The 16,142-nt window shown below is 50.8% G+C and overlaps 1 pseudogene; it reads left to right on the top strand.

The window, feature by feature from the left end:
- The first annotated feature begins 1,218 nt into the window (after window positions 1-1,218).
- Window positions 1,219-15,878, top strand: LOC115561397 (ATP-sensitive inward rectifier potassium channel 10-like; annotated as a pseudogene).
- Window positions 15,879-16,142: the final 264 nt, after the last annotated feature.

Genomic DNA, 16,142 nt, shown 5'->3' with positions numbered 1-16,142 from the left:
TGAAGAACAGAGTGTTGGGGGCAGCAGGTGCAGCCTAACCTTGGCCCTCATCCTGGCAAACGCTTAGAGCCTTCTCTAGTTTCTGGTCTTTGTCCATTTAAAGGCCTCACTGCCACCAAACCCAACTTATACCCCCGTGTCCCCTTGAAGGGGGAGATGGGATGTTTAATCAAGATACTCAACCTACTTCTACACAAAGATCTGTACGGCTTCGTTCACTTGTGCTGAATTCTCCTTTCTCCTCACTCACAAAATAGAGGCTTTATTGATCGTCTCCTGGAATAATGTCTCTCTGTCCTCAATCTAAACTCATCTCCTCTCTCTCTCTCTCTCTCTCTCTCTCGCTCTCGCTCTCTCTCTCTCTCTCCTGCTCTTTGTATTTGATCTACCTTCTCACTGCCTTTTGTCTTCCCCTGTTCCATGCCATGCTGCACCGGGTTCCCCGATACGTGGGACGTAAGTGGATTCATCAATGGGTTGGATGGGCCAGCAACCTCTGTCTCTGGGGCCAACTGTTTGTGTCTGGAGTTTGTGTGTGTTATAATACTTAACATATTTGCTAACTCTATAATCCAGAAAAAGCACAGAAGTTGATGTAGTCTAAAAGTATGATCAAAATCATCATTCCAAAAACACAATTTTGGAATTTCCGCATTTGAGAGATTTCCACCTTTGAGAAATGTTGCATTCGAATACTTGTGATTGCCAAGAAAGAGACAGCAGTTATTTCTAAATGTGCATAGATGTCCCCCATACACACTCACCAGTGTTAACATTTTAAAAGGGAGTATCTGTTAATCTACATTAATTTTTGGAATAACAAATGAGAATGGGATGAATGCATGTATCCTTAAAACATTTTTTACTAATTTATTTACCAATTTCTGAATTACTTAAAGCTGCAGTATCAACGCACTTGAAATCCTGGGAGGCGGATCCTTTTGGTCTCACTGTCACTAGGCCCCGCCCCCAGGCCGCTTCCACCTTGCTCTACAAACAATCTTCGCAGAGTTTCTGAAAAGATGAGAACTAGCGAACTGCTAAACACAACCAGTAGCAATATTAAATAAATAAACATGTGTGTTTTACATAATATAAACCTCATTAAACTTTTAAAGAGTAACCAAATGCTTATTTCAAACTTCTGGAAGAGTGGCATTTGTTAAAATATATGTCTAATCGGCAATAATTTTACTGACATGTTTTTCTATGTCTTCCCTTCTTATTGGCTAGATGACATCTGCCACACCCCCTTCCTCTTGTAGCTCCTCCCCTCAGAAAGTTTGCCACTCCCAGACGCAAACAGATGTTCTGAAGCCCTTATTAGGCAGCGGCGAGTCTGGAGGGGCCGGGAACTTGAGGCGGAGGAGGCGTGTGCTGTCCAAAGATGGCCGAAGCAACGTGCGCATCGAGCACATCAGCGGCAGGAGCGCGCTCTACATGCGCGACCTCTGGACCACCTTCCTGGACATGCAGTGGCGCTACAAGTTCTTCCTGTTCACGGCCACTTTCGCCGGGACCTGGTTCCTCTTCGGTCTGCTCTGGTATCTGGTGGCCCTGGTCCACGGCGACCTGTTGGGTGAGGGTCCAGTAAAAGTGGAGAACACGTGACAGATAGTTGACCTTAAAGGTACAATATGCAAGATTGGCTATTTAACAATTATTCGCCGAAGGCGAAGTGAATAGTGGGGAATAGCCTGTTGCCCACTATTCACAGAGCCTGAGGTGAATAATTGTTTTAGCATATACTACCGTGAACACTCGGTTTATTTGTTTTTATTAGCGTGACGTGACGACCGTCACACGATGAAAACGATATCCTGAGTTTGAGATCTCAATCATGGGATATTGCCCAATATCCTGAGATAGCGATCCAATCAAATTGCGCCATCTTAGGAGGGTCACGTGTAGCATATATACTAATTCAAGATAGCTCCAGTCAACGTAATGAAAGAAATCGGCAGAGTCGGCACAAGTAATCAACGTTCCTGTAGCCTTCGAGTTAGCCTATACATGAGCGAGGGCATTTCAGAGCACATAAATAAAATAGTTACTTATTGAGTAGAAATATATATATATAGTTACCATGAGGATTTATTTTGGTAGACATTGGGTGGTTAGGTATACATCATCACTTTTAGGATAGGATAGGATAGGATAGGATATATTTGTCATTGGACAGAAGTACAACGAAATTCAGTGCACTCACGTACTGGTCTCATTTAAAAAGGTACCATAATAAATAATAAATAAATAAAGAAAATACATTCAACATTTCGTTCACTCACTACATTCATGTCGTCATACACTATACCGTAAACTTATGGCACATACTTTCAAGAACTTTAAGTTGTTCAGATATAAATAAAGGGTTCCCTGAAATGGAATTATTAGAATTCCAAAAACATTTCCGGACAATGTGCAGAGCATGATAAAGGCGGGGGCTTCATGGAAAGAAGACCAAAGGGACGCTCGGTGACACGTCAGTTGGTTAAGGGTTAAAGCAGATGGTATCATTTCCTGCTAAAAGCCGACACCAGGCCTGTCACATGGGGTCTGTCATGCAGTAAGGTTTCGTTGTTGTAAAGGTTGTGGCTTATTATCCTTTCAAGGTGATGTTCTCAGGAGTTTTGCTGTGGTATTTCATCTGACACGTAGCATCGAGTCTATGCTCGTGATCAGGGCATCGTCTCTCATCGCTCTCCATCATCTCAGATCCAGATTAAGTTGTTGACAGTTTTTTAAATATATATGTATCTATGCATATATATATATATATAAATATAAATATAAATCTCTCTCTCCCCCCCCTCTCTCTCTCTCCCCCCTCTCTCTCCCTCTCCCCCCGCTCTCTCCCCCCCTCTCTCTCTCCCCCCTCTCCCTCTCTCTTTCCCTCCCCACCTCTCTCCCTCCCCCCCTCTCTCTCTCCCCCCCACCTCTCTCTCTCTCCCTCCCCCCTTCCCCTCTCCCCACCTCTCTCCTTCTCTCTCCCCCCCTTTCCCTCTCTCTCCCCCCCTTTCCCTCTCTCTCCCCCCCTCCTCCCCCTCCCCCTCTCCCCACCTCTCTCCCTCCCCCCCTCTCTCTCTCCCCCCCACCTCTCTCTCTCTCCCTCCCCCCTTCCCCTCTCCCTCTCTCTCTCCCCACCTCTCTCCCTCTCTCTCCCCCCTCCTCCCCCTCTCTCTCTCCCTCTCTCTCTGATTCTCCGGCCCTGTGCTTCCAGAGTTCGACCCCCCGTCCAACCACACGCCGTGTGTGATGCAGATGCAGACCCTCACCGGGGCCTTCCTCTTCTCCCTGGAGACGCAGACCACCATCGGCTACAGCTTCCGCTGCATCACCGAGGAGTGCCCCGCAGCCATCCTCCTCCTCATCATCCAGCTGGTCATCACCATGGTGATGGAGATCTTCATCACCGGCACCTTTCTGGCCAAGGTGCGCTGGGGTGAAACTTTGAGCACCAGGGCTTTTAGTTCAAGGCTGGTCGCATTGATTCAGTTTATATGTAAGGAATAATCACCGAGAGGCAGGGCAATAAACAGTTTGATATGCCCGGCTCGTGGATGGTAACCTTCCACGAGCCGGGCATATCAAACTGTTTATTGCCCTGCCTTGAGGTGATTATTCCGTTTTTTCTACTTCGCGCCGGCCAACATAATAAAACAATTCAAATACTTTAATAATTAGCCTTTTTCTTATTCGTATTGCATGCTTATTAAATGTATACTCTGTTTAAGTTCATCTCCCTCGAAAAGTAGTTCCCTTTAGAACTACGGTGAATAACGTTAGCTCAGCTGTAGGTAACTTGTTTCTATAGCAACCACACAAGGCTGCATCTGATCACTAGTTTAATAATGTAGTTGCTACATTCGTATCAAGTCAGCTTTAATGACGATCGATCAAACACGCACTCCTTGGTTTATTTTTACAATGGACCTCATGTTGGAAATGTATGTGATAGAAAACGATAGAAGCGGCGTATTGATCTACTGTGCTCAGTCAACAGCAAGTAGAACCGACAGGTCAGCGGGCAATATGCCGGATTAATGCACCCCTCCCAGCCAATCAGAATCGAGCATTCTTAAATGAAGTGGAATAAATATATATATATATATATATATATATATATATATATATATATATATATATACGTATATATATATCTACACAGTATGAATACATACAAATAAAAAAGCCATGGTTGGAGGCTAGAGAACCATTGAGCAAGAAGCTTTGCACCATGATGCAGTTCTATTTCATGTAGGCTACGCCGTCTAGGCTTCGCCTTATGGGCTTGTCCCGTGCGCGCGCCCGCGCGCGCTGAAAATTCAAACTATGCACCTATCAGCGTGGGCACCGCCCACATTTCCCACGGTATCGTGTCTATATAACGCGGTGTATACCGTCGCTCATCCTCCCTTTTCTTTCAGCACTTGTGCTTATCAGCGAGAAATTGAGAACTACTATTAAGAAGATGAGAACTTCAACACGGATCTCCCAAGCCGGTGGCAGCGGCTCGGGCGAGGCCGCGGACAAACGGCCCTTTTCAGGGCCACCTGAGAGCGCTCCTAGAGCTAGATCCTTTTCAGGACTCCTATGCGCCTCCTGTCCCGCCTCCCTGGCACCGGGTGACGGGCACTTGGCGTGCTTTTGGTGCCTCGGCGCCGATCACGCCGCGGCTGCTATGGCGGCCCCCGTCTCCTGTGTCGCCTGCCGGGAGCTGCCTGAAGAGGGGATCCTCTCCAGGCATCTCTTCTTTTCCCCTGCGGTGGAAATGGCTGACATCGACCTGTTCGGACCTGACGTCGACGATGGCATCATCGACGCCTCCCTGGACGACGTCTTCGGCGACTCGGCGTCCGGTTTTTCCCGCTCTCGGGTTACAACCGCCACCGTCATACAACACGAGGGTCAGCGCCGGATGACCGATCTCTTCCGGGAGATCATGGGTGAGGCGGCGGCCATCAAAGGGATTCCCATGCCGGCCCCGCCTCTCGCCCCCGTATCTGACGATATGCAGGGCGAGTGCTTTCGCACCCCATCTTTTCCCCGGCGGGTTACCCAGTGCCCCTTGTTCCCGCCTTTGCAGCACTTGTTTATTGCTGCCGGTGAGGACCCTTCGACCCTGAAGGCTCCGGTAAGATCCTACACGGATTTCACCAACGTGGAGGGGTGGGCCGATACTCAGGCGAGGGGGATCCCTCGTCTGGAGCCTCCCCTGGCAGCGCTTCTCTGTCCGGGCGCCGGATGGCTCCTTAACGAAAAGCCGCTGCCCCCCGACCGCCTCCAGAAGCAGATTGTCGGCCTAACGGACAGGGTGTTCGTTTGTGCCTCTCAATCCGCGGCGGCGGTCAACAACATCGCCCTGCTCTCCTCTGCCATGGTCTCCTTGTCGGCTGACAGGGAGGCCTACGGCCCGGAGGAAGCCGCGAGATGGCTGGCGGTTTCCCGCTTTTCCAGCGCCATCCTCCAGTTATGCCAGCCGATAGCCGTTTCGGCCGGCCAGCATATGGCGTGGGCTACCATGATTCAAAGGGTCATATGGCTCTCCCACACTGCGGTGCCGGAACGAGAGCGGGCCAGCCTCGTCCAGGGTCCACTAGCGCCGGATGGCTTATTTGGTCCCAGGTTCTCCGAGGTGCTCGCGCACCAGCAGTCAGTCCGTGAGAATCGTTCCCGGTTCGGGACGATTCTCACGGGCTCCTCCCGCCAGCAGGCTGAGAGGAAGCGGGGTCTAGGCCGGTCCCAGCGTTCCATGGGGCCGCCTCCGACTCCAGCCCCGGTGCAGCAGCCGCAGCCGCCGCGCACGGGGAGAGCAGCAGCGCCACGGACCGGGAAGTTCCGGACGCTTGCTCCTACTTTTTCTTTCCCTATTAAAGAAAAGAGTAAAGACCGTTCGGCCGAACGGCAGTACATGGTACCTAAAGAGCGATATTCCCCAGGCCACCTGCGTCCTACGCTTGTGGTGCCCTCCTCCGTGTTGCCTCTTTCCCCCTCTCAGCCCGGTGGCTGTAGGGTGGCGGTCGGACGGCGTGTTCACATGGCCTCTGGTTCACCTGCTTCTAAGAAGCGGCGTCCCTTGGAGCCTCGTGGACGGATCAGAGACTCGTTGCACGGTCTCCTGGTTCCCCACATTATAGGTGAGGAGATGGGTCCGCGCGCTGTGGCTACAGCCTGCGGACAGCGCATGCGCACAGGTGCTGCGGCCGGACGGCTCGCTCCCTGTTCAGCGGGCACGAGCGCGACGTCTAGACAGCTCGTTGTTTTTACAACTGCTAGTTGTGGTACGTCTCCTACGCTCGCTGAGCCTCCTCCCTTTCGTGGGAAGCCCCCCTTGGTTCACACGCAGTGTGAAGGCGGTAGGGGCAGAGGAATACGGGTTATTCCTGGACGGTCTTCCTCAGCTATCGGCTCGCCCTCTCTCCAACCGCTATGCGTGTTGGCAAGAGCGGTGCGTTCTGCCATCGTGGTTGGACACCACGTTGAGATGGGGCCATCCCATACAGTTCAAGCGTCGTCCCCCACCCTTTATGGGGTTGGTGGAGACCACGCTACGGGACCCGGCTGCGAGCACGGCTCTGGCAGCAGAGGTGGCACGTCTCTTGGTAAAGGGGGCCGTCACTGTCGTTCCCCCCCACGAGTCTCACCTAGGTTTTTATTCCCGCTACTTCCTGGTTTCCAAGAAGTCAGGGGAAATGAGACCTATTCTGGATCTTCGCGTGTTCAACAGATTCGTTGCCACGAGGAAGTTCAGAATGCTCACGGTCGGAGCATTGTTCCGGTGTGTGAGAGAGGACGATTGGTTCACATCCCTGGATCTCAAGGATGCCTACTTCCACGTCCCTGTTCGGCAGGCGCACAGGAAGTTTCTCCGCTTTGCCTTTATGGGGATGGCGTACGAGTACCAGTGTCTGCCGTTCGGCTATTCCCTGGCTCCGCGCACCTTCTCGAAGTGTGTGGAGACGGCGTTGGAACCGCTCAGACGTCAGGGAAAGAGGATTCTCTTCTACCTAGACGATCTGCTTATTCTGAGCAACTCAGAAGAGACCGCGAGAAGGGACACCATGTTGGTGATAAACCATCTCTCCTTCCTGGGTTTTGCCATCAACTGGGAGAAGAGCTCCCCGCTCCCCAGCCGGCAGACAGTCTACTTGGGGCTTTGCCTAGACTCAGCCACCATGACTGCGATGCTTTCGCCTCCTCGGCGAGACGCCATCCTGTCGGCGCTCTCCCGTTTTCACGTTCGCAGAAACGTGACCGCACTGTCCACCATGCGCCTGTTGGGGCTGATGGCAGCTGCCCACCCCGTGGTCCCCCTGGGTCTGCTTTTTATGCGCAGACTCCAGCGGTGGTTTGCTCGCCAACGGTTGGACCCCAGGCGACACAAGCTCAGGGTGCTCCTCGTCCCCCGTTCGGTGTCGCCAGACCTGGAATATTGGAAAGGACCCTCCGCCCTTCTCAAGGGTGTTCCACTGGGCAGGGTGGCGTCCTACGTAGTGGTCTTCACGGACGCCTCGTTGACGGGTTGGGGAGGAACGTGCCTCTCTCACTCGGTCGGAGACGAGTGGCGCACGCCCCCTACAGCACACATAAATGTGTTGGAGCTCGACGCTGTGAGGAAAGTGCTGTTGCATTTCTTTCACCTGGTGCGCGGCCGCCACGTTCTGATCAGGACAGACAGCGTGTCGGCGGCGGCATACATCAACAGACAGGGGGGAGTCCGCTCCCCTGCTCTCCACCGAAAGGCGGTCGAGCTCTGGCTTTGGGCTCATCAGTATCTCCGCAGTCTGAGAGCCCTGCATATCGCGGGCGCCCATAACTTTGGGGCGGACCTCATGTCTCGAGGCGGTCCCCGCCGAGACGAGTGGCGGTTACATCCCGACATTGTCAGACTGATCTGGCAGAGGTTCGGGACAGCGCAGGTGGACCTCTTCGCGTCCCGGGAGAACACGCACTGCAGGTGGTGGTTCTCCCTCAGCCCTCGGGATCTTCCCCCGTTGGGGGTAGATGCGTTGGCACACACACCTTGGCCGCGGGCTCTCGTGTATGCGTTTCCCCCGCTCCAGCTGATCCTTCCTCTTCTGGAACGGGTCAGACAGGAGAGACTGTCCCTGATATTAGTGGCCCCGGAGAACCGTTCAGCTCTGTGGTTTCCAGAGCTGGCCGCGCTCTCGCGGTCGGCGCCTTGGCCAGTACCATTCAGGCCGGATGCGCTTTCACAGGCCCACGGGACGGTGCACCACCCGCCCGATGTCTCGGGACAGCTGTTGGTTTGGCTCCTGAGAGGTTGATCCTGCAGGGCAAAGGTTTGCCTGAGACGGTTATCAACACTATTCAGAGTGCTCGTGCGCCTTCTACTTCTTCCCTCTATGCGGCGAAGTGGTGCGCCTTCTCTAATTGGTGTGAGACGAACCACGCTGTCCCATCTCAATGCGAGGTGGGAAGCGTGCTTTCGTTTCTGCAAAACTTATTGGAAAAAGGTTTGGCCTTCTCCACTATCAAGGTCTATGCGGCAGCCGTTTCGGCTGGCCATGCAGGCTGTGATGGTGGACCGATCTTCAGCCATCCACTGGTCAAGAGATTCTTGCGTGGGGCTAGACGGGTTAGGCCTGTTTCACGCGTGCTTACACCACGCTGGGATCTCCCCACCGTGTTGCGCGGATTGTCCAGGGATCCTTTCGAGCCTCTCTCCCAGGCCCCTTTGGATGCCCTGTCATTTAAGACGGCGCTCTTGTTGGCCTTGGTTTCTGCCAAGCGGGCCGGTGAGCTAACCGCTCTGTCTGTCAGCCCGAGTTGCTTGTTGCTAAACGAGGACAGCTCCTTCGCGTTGCTCAGACCTAATCCTGCGTTCCTCCCGAAGAACATCAATAGTTCTTTTCGGTCGAGGGATATTGTGCTTAAGGCTTTTCACCCCCCGCCTCATTCTAGTGAGGCGGAGGCGGAGTTGCATCTCCTGTGCCCGGTTCGGGCGTTGGCTATGTACGTGAATCGCTCGGCAGCGTTCCGCTCCACACAACAGTTGTTTGTGTGTTATAGCGACGCTAGCAGGGGCCGCGCTCTCTCTAAGCAGCGGTTTTCTCGCTGGGTATGTGAGGGTGTTTGCCTAGCCTACTCTCGGCAGGGCTTGGCGCCACCGTTGGGCGTTAAAGCTCACTCCACACGGAGCGTGGCCGCTTCAACGGCTCTACTCAAGGGCGTTTCGGTGGAAGACATCTGCGCGGCTGCGTCTTGGTCTTCCCCCGGCCCCTTTGTCCGTTTTTACATGTTAGACATGTCCAGGGGCTCACTTGGCAACTCTGTGCTAGAGTCCGGGACCCCTTTTACGGCTTAAGAATATATACATGTTCTTTAAAGCGGCGTGGTTGGATTTCCTCTCGCCGGCTGGCGAGTTGGTCTTGATTACCAGTCTCTTACTCTCCCACCTTTTTTCAAATGAAAAACAGGCTAGGGGGTTTTCTATTGGCTCGCCAATTGTCTGGTGGTTTTGTTTACCAGTGAGGCACTCCCGCCGTTTTCTTCAAATAAGAAACGGCCGAGAGAGTCCCATTATTGGAGAGCCGAATTCCGTAGCTCCGCCCCCGGTGGTAGCGGACCTAATGGAAACCGTGTTGCTCTGGTTTTCTTTTCCTTTTCATGGGTTCCATGAAGCACGGAATAGAGCAGGAGTCTTTACAGACTCACTTTTTTCTCCCTTGATCATTGCCTTGCTTGATCTAGGAGGAATTAGTTTTTATAAAGCTGTTGTGTTTTACACTTCCTTGGCTTTTTGAGTCTTAATGTGCTCTGGTGACTTAGGTCGTTTTGACTGGGGTCCAGCAGGAGTACATTGATCGGGCTCCGCTCGCAGCTTCACCTTAGCCCATAAGGCGAAGCCTAGACGGCGTAGCCTACATGAAATAGAACGATAGTTATGTTATTATAACTCTAGTTCTATGATTGTAGGCGTAGCCGTCTAGTTTCCCACCTGCTGTACCCTCCAAATGCTGAAAGAAAAGCGTGGAGGATGAGCGACGGTATACACCGCGTTATATAGACACGATACCGTGGGAAATGTGGGCGGTGCCCACGCTGATAGGTGCATAGTTTGAATTTTCAGCGCGCGCGGGCGCGCGCACGGGACAAGCCCATAAGGCGAAGCCTAGACGGCTACGCCTACAATCATAGAACTAGAGTTATAATAACATAACTATCGTTTTATCGGGTGTCAGTCTGCAAGCATCTGCATCACCGTATTGACTTCTCTTTATGAAGGAGAGGAGCGGGGCTGGTCAATGTGTCTCTCTACCATCAGGTGGCGCGGCCGAAGAAGCGCGGCGAAACGGTGAAGTTTTCCCAGCATGCCGTGGTGTCCACCAACGAGGGTCGCCCCTGCCTCATGATCAGGGTAGCCAACATGCGCAAGAGTCTCCTGTTAGGATGCCAGGTGAGTCTGTGTGTGTGGTGTGTGTGTTTGTGTGTGTGTGAGTGTATCTGTGTGTTTGGGGGCTCACAACCAAACTTAGCCTGTTGACGCGGCTATTTCAGTGCTAATTAACGCCAGGCAGACAGATTAGTTTCATCTCAGAGTGCATCAAGCATTTGGAAGATGGAGGTATATATTTACTTTGCATACATTTAAATCGCAACAATATGTCATTTCGCGACCCACTGAGTTTGTTTATATATATATTGTAACATTTGAGAAAAATAAATAATTGGGGACCAATTATTTAGGGTAGTTAGGGTAGTTTGGGGTAGTTAGGTAGCTGCAATCGAGACTTGCGGTTGCCTACCTGTGGCTGCTAGCTCAACACCGTTGGGAGACTCCCTGGATCTTTTTTTCGGGAAGCCAATAACCAAGCTGGCTTTTTCCCCCTGCACTCTATGTGCTGGTTTAAAGGCCCACTATGCAACTTCGGGCATTTCTTCGCTGTTTTCTTGGTTTTGGCACGCACATTTCTCTACACAGAGCCCCCTACAGCTTCGTAGTAGATATTTCACAACACTGTCGTAACAACTCGTTGACGACCCTTCCCCATGCACTTCAACGCGAGCCATGTGCATTTGTTTTCAAAGAAGCCGGCGAATGCGTGGAGCCATGTCCGAAGTAGATGTTCATAAAGTGTAGGCAAGGTTATACATTTTTAAAAGGGTGTATTTGTATTGCAATAAACATAAATCCATCCTTTTTTATAGTTGACGGGGAGAATTTATATCCTAGATTATAATTGTTTTATCTTAGGTTGAACAGAACAATCAGTGTAAGACGTTTGGCCAACATAATCTAAATAAACAAGAACCTGGATTCGGGGATTCAGTCTGTATCTGGGGGACGAGACAGACGAACAGCAAAACACCCATGGAAACAAAGGTGTTTATATGGTTGCAACCAAGCAAGCTAGAAACATACAGGGCTCACAACAAAACGGTCGAGAAAACAATTTTTACAGGGCTCACAACAAAATGGTTGAGCAAACACATTTATACAGAGACTATCAACATCAAGAATACCACGAAGACAAAGGCCACCCAAGGGTACTTTCAATTTCAAAAGCAACACGGCCGGGTCGGCGTCTGATTTGCAGCCTTCTTTTCCTTTCAGTTCACGCTATTCCTGAAAAGCTTGCCCAACGTTTACTCGTGTCTGGCCTCTCTGCCGGTCAGTCTCCCTTTTCTCTTCTTCTGTTCCTCCGACATTGGGTTTCTCTGTCTCTTTTTAGTCGGCTGATCTATGGAATATAACAATCCCTTAGTGACTTGTGTTTATATCGAGCCGGTTCCGTGTTTGGGGGTCTGTGCCGTAAAGCAATTCGTTACTTCGCGAGACCCGAGACTCACGCGAGAGTGGGCGGCGGGTCGCCGGCAGAAACATATTCCTTTTCTCCGCCAAGATGCGCAAGGGTGAGTCGAAACAACGAACAATCGAAAAAAAATGTATAATAGAACCATCGCAATGACTCTTAGCCTGTTATATTAAGGTAAATCAAGCCAAAAAAGTTGCATAGTTCCCCTTTCACTCGTGTCTGATCTCTTTTCTGGTCCATTCTTCTTTTGTTCCACCGACGGTCGCCTCTTGGGTCCCTTATCAGTCGATTGATCCTTGATGAATGCAACAATTGCCTCGCAACTGGCTGTTCATATCTTGCCGGTATCATGTTTGGGTGTGTGTCTGTGCCGTAAAGCATTTTCGAAACTACAATCTGACTACATTTTCGAGGATACTTCCGCTGCGTCACATCCGGATTGTGTCGGTCCGAACAGAGCAAGTTGCATATGCGCTTTTTCACCGGAGGGGCGACATGGGTAAATGACACACCCACCAATCGACCCAGAAATGGATGCAGAACCATCAGCATAACTCTCAACCTGCATACTTAATGTAATTTTGGCTAAAAAAGTTGCATAGTGGGCCTTTAACACAATGAAGACAGGGAGCGCAACTGGCAAGCAGCCAATTGCGTACAGAGCCATTTGAACTAGGGCCATTGATCACGCCTCTTGTGCTGAAGAAAATGACAGCAGCTTCCCCAGACCAAGATCAATCGATGATTGAGCTCGGTCTGGCAGTAGCCAGGCTATGGATCTGCATCATTGCTGCTGCTGCTGCCGCGGCCAATCGAATCCCCAGAGTCCTGACCTGGACCGCAAGGATTCAGCTCGTCCCTGCCGTTGTGAAGTGCACCTCGGAAAACGTGAAACCATCCATCGCCATAGCGACCACATAGCTTGAAGTCCTTGTAGCCTCCTCTCTACGCATCTAAAAACAACCTGCAGACCCCCACATCACCGTCATCCCCGTCGATACTCACCATGTGTCTGGAGGAGATAAAGGTATGGATGGAGCACAATTTCCTCCAACTCAACAGCTCCAAAACTGAAGCCATCCTGGTCGGCACCTCTCACCAGACCAAATCATAATCCATAACCAGCATCCCCTTTTCTGGCTCCAATATCCCTCTCTCATCAGCAGTCACACACCTTGGTGTAAAAATGGACCCCCAACTCACTTTTGAATCCCATATCAACCACCTCTGCAAGACCTCCTTCTATCACCTCCACAAAATTTCCAAAACTCCGCCCCATTTGGTCCCTCTCAGACGCCGAAAAACTGGTTCATGCCTTTATCTCCTCCAGACTGGACTACTGTAACGCACTACTCATGGGGATCCCTAGCAAGAGCCTGCAGAGGCTTCAATACATACAAAACTCTGCAGCTTGGATCCTGATGAGAGTGCGCAAACATGAGCACATTACCCCCATCCTCCACTCACTCCACTGGCTTCCCGTTTCCACCAGGATTGAGGTCTCCCTCCTCACCCATCAATGTATCCATGGACATGCCCCCCCCCCCCCCCCCCCCCCCCCCCTACCTCAAAGAACTTCTAAAGCCACATAACACAACAGGCTCCCTCTGCTCCACTCACTCAAACCTCCTTCACATACCCAGAACCAAACTTAGGACCATGGGAGACAGGACCTTCAGTGCTGCCGCCCCACGCCTGTGGAATGTCCTCCTGGATTAACAACACTGCTTTTGACCTGTAGCCCTTTGAGATCTTTGGATGAAAAAGGGCACTATAAATATTATAATTTATTACCATAAAAATTATACTTCAGATATTTCAGAATGGTCCCTAGCATGACTGACCTCCTTGGCTTCCATCAAGGCTCTTCTGTCTGGCGAAACATAAAACAATCGTTCCGGTGTTTGGGACGGCTAGCAGGAGGCAGTCTGATGATCCAACTGCCAAGCCTGGGGGATATTAGGCAGAAGGTGGCCAACATAGACAGGAGAAGAAACATCTAGAAAAGGGTTTTAAAAAGTATTTAAAAATTGAATCTAATAAGGTTTGCATATAAATATACTTATTTTCAGATCCATTGATGCCTTTTTTTGTGTGAAATGTCTTGTGATCGCAGATTGTGAGTGTGTGTGTGTGTGTGTATATTTGGATCGGTCATACATCTCGAATGTGTGCTTGAAACCAGGGAAGGGATTTCCATGGAAATGCCAGCAGCTTCCTTTCCATTAATTCCCCCATTCCTAAATGTCCTCCATTGCTACTCTGAGACTTCAACAGTCCTTGTTGTGTAGCTTCCACGGATGGACAAACGGGTTGAAAAGGTTTTCTCAACAGTGACCCTCCTCCCTCCAGGTGACGGGCAAGCTGCTCCAGTCGTCGCTCACCAAGGAGGGGGAGACAGTGCGTCTTGACCAGAGGAACGTGCCGTTCCAGGTGGACACCTCCAGTGACAGCCCCTTCCTCATCCTCCCGCTCACCTTCTACCACACCATCGACGACAGCAGCCCTTTGAGGGCCTGGGCTGCCAAGGGTAAGGGTTAGAGGAGGTCGTCCTCTCAATCGTGGTCAGCAGGAGGGGTGCGATTGCTGGGAGTTTTTGGATATTCAAGTCGTTCAACACGTCTTGGCCAACGGACTTGAACCCCAAAAAATGAATTCATATGACCCCTAAAGCTGGGCCATGTCCAGTGCAGTAGTTCTGTTACATTGATCATACAAAGTTGGGAACTGGTGCCGAGTTATAAATGAATATATGTTCTTTGCCGATTGATTAAAATGCATTCCTCCGTGATGGTGACCTCTGTCACCAGGACCTTCTTCTTCTCTCTCTCCCCCCCCCCCACCCCCCCAAGGCGGCGGATGGACCGACCCTGACCTGGCCGACTTCGAGCTGCTGGTCATCCTGAGCGCCACGATGGAGCCCACCTCGGCCACCTGCCAGGTGCGCACCTCCTACCTGCCCGACGAGATCCTGTGGGGCTACGAGTTCCCGCCCGTCGTCTCCCTCTCCCCGTCGGGGAAGTACGTGGCCGATTTCGCCTTCTTCGACAAGGTGGCCAAAACCAAGACCACGCCCTTTTTCCATTCGCCCTCCACGGACCCCAACCCGTCACCTCCTCCACCACAACCCCCCCCCCAGCCGGGCTACCAGAGCGGCAGGGGGGGGGTCCGTACCGGAGGGGACCGACCCGGACAAGATCCGCCTGGAGCAGAGCTACCGGCAGGGGGCTCAGGATCAGGGGAGGGTCCGGGACAGCGGCCCGCTCAGCGTACGCATCAGTAACGTCTGACGGGTGGGGGGGTTAGGGTGCTGCTGCTGCTGCTGGGCGTACCCCCGCACTTACCTCCACAGCCAACACATTAATGGGGGGTTGCGCACACACACACACACACACACACACACACACACACACACACACGCACACGCACACGCACACGCACACACAATCATAATCTGATATCACAAGACATTTCACACATGAAAAGGCATCAATGGATCTGAAAATAAGTATATTTATATTTTGATCCAAATGCTAGAGACCTTGACTAGGTTGTATGGCGTTGGAATGTGTAGAATGCATTGAAATTATGATTTCTGTCAAGAACTAATGCAGCTAAAACCATGTCGTACACACAGTAAGCACTACAGAAAAACCTTACACGAAGTCAGTTATTCACAAACTTCACATGCAGGCACAGGCACCTCTTGCAATGCACTGTAAGATTGTAGCTAAAGCACTTTAGAGAGATGATTACACTAATTTAGAACAAATATAATCTAGCAGAAGTACTGCTTGGACACAAGCTACTGTATTTCATATGATTGTATATTTCAGAGTTGTGTCGGTGTGACTTTCATTTATGTATTTGTTTACTAGTGTCGTCATGGCTTTCAAACAGTCATGGGTAGCACTTTAAGTTCATGAACATTTGTGGATTAGGTCATAGAGAGTTAATAATATGTTAACATACTGATTGAAGATGTACATGGAACAGTAACTTTAAAATGATGCTTATATTTTAACAGTTTTAAACACATTGATTTGTATGAATGCTTGCATTGTTTTAAACAATAAAAAATATGGTTTCTATATAAAAGCGTCTTTTAATGTCGGGCAAACATAAACCCAATTTTCCAATTTTTAGAGACCACATGCTCCCAATTGTGCATCTATTGATGGGTTCCAATTACAACAAAAAAATCAAATCAACGAGAAAGGACACCATGACCTTGCATGGATCCGGCCGCTGGTAAGCCTGGATGTAAATACATTTATCTCAACCCATCGTATAGGTTACATTACATACAGAGTAGAACCAAAGCAGGGGGAGGCTGGGGTGGGGGTAGGCCAAATTCGGCTC

Source organism: Gadus morhua, chromosome 16 (assembly GCF_902167405.1).
Source record: "Gadus morhua chromosome 16, gadMor3.0, whole genome shotgun sequence".
Classification (NCBI taxonomy): domain Eukaryota; kingdom Metazoa; phylum Chordata; class Actinopteri; order Gadiformes; family Gadidae; genus Gadus; species Gadus morhua.
The sequence above is the reverse complement of the archived record's forward strand: the minus strand, read 5'-3'. Positions and strand labels throughout refer to the sequence as shown.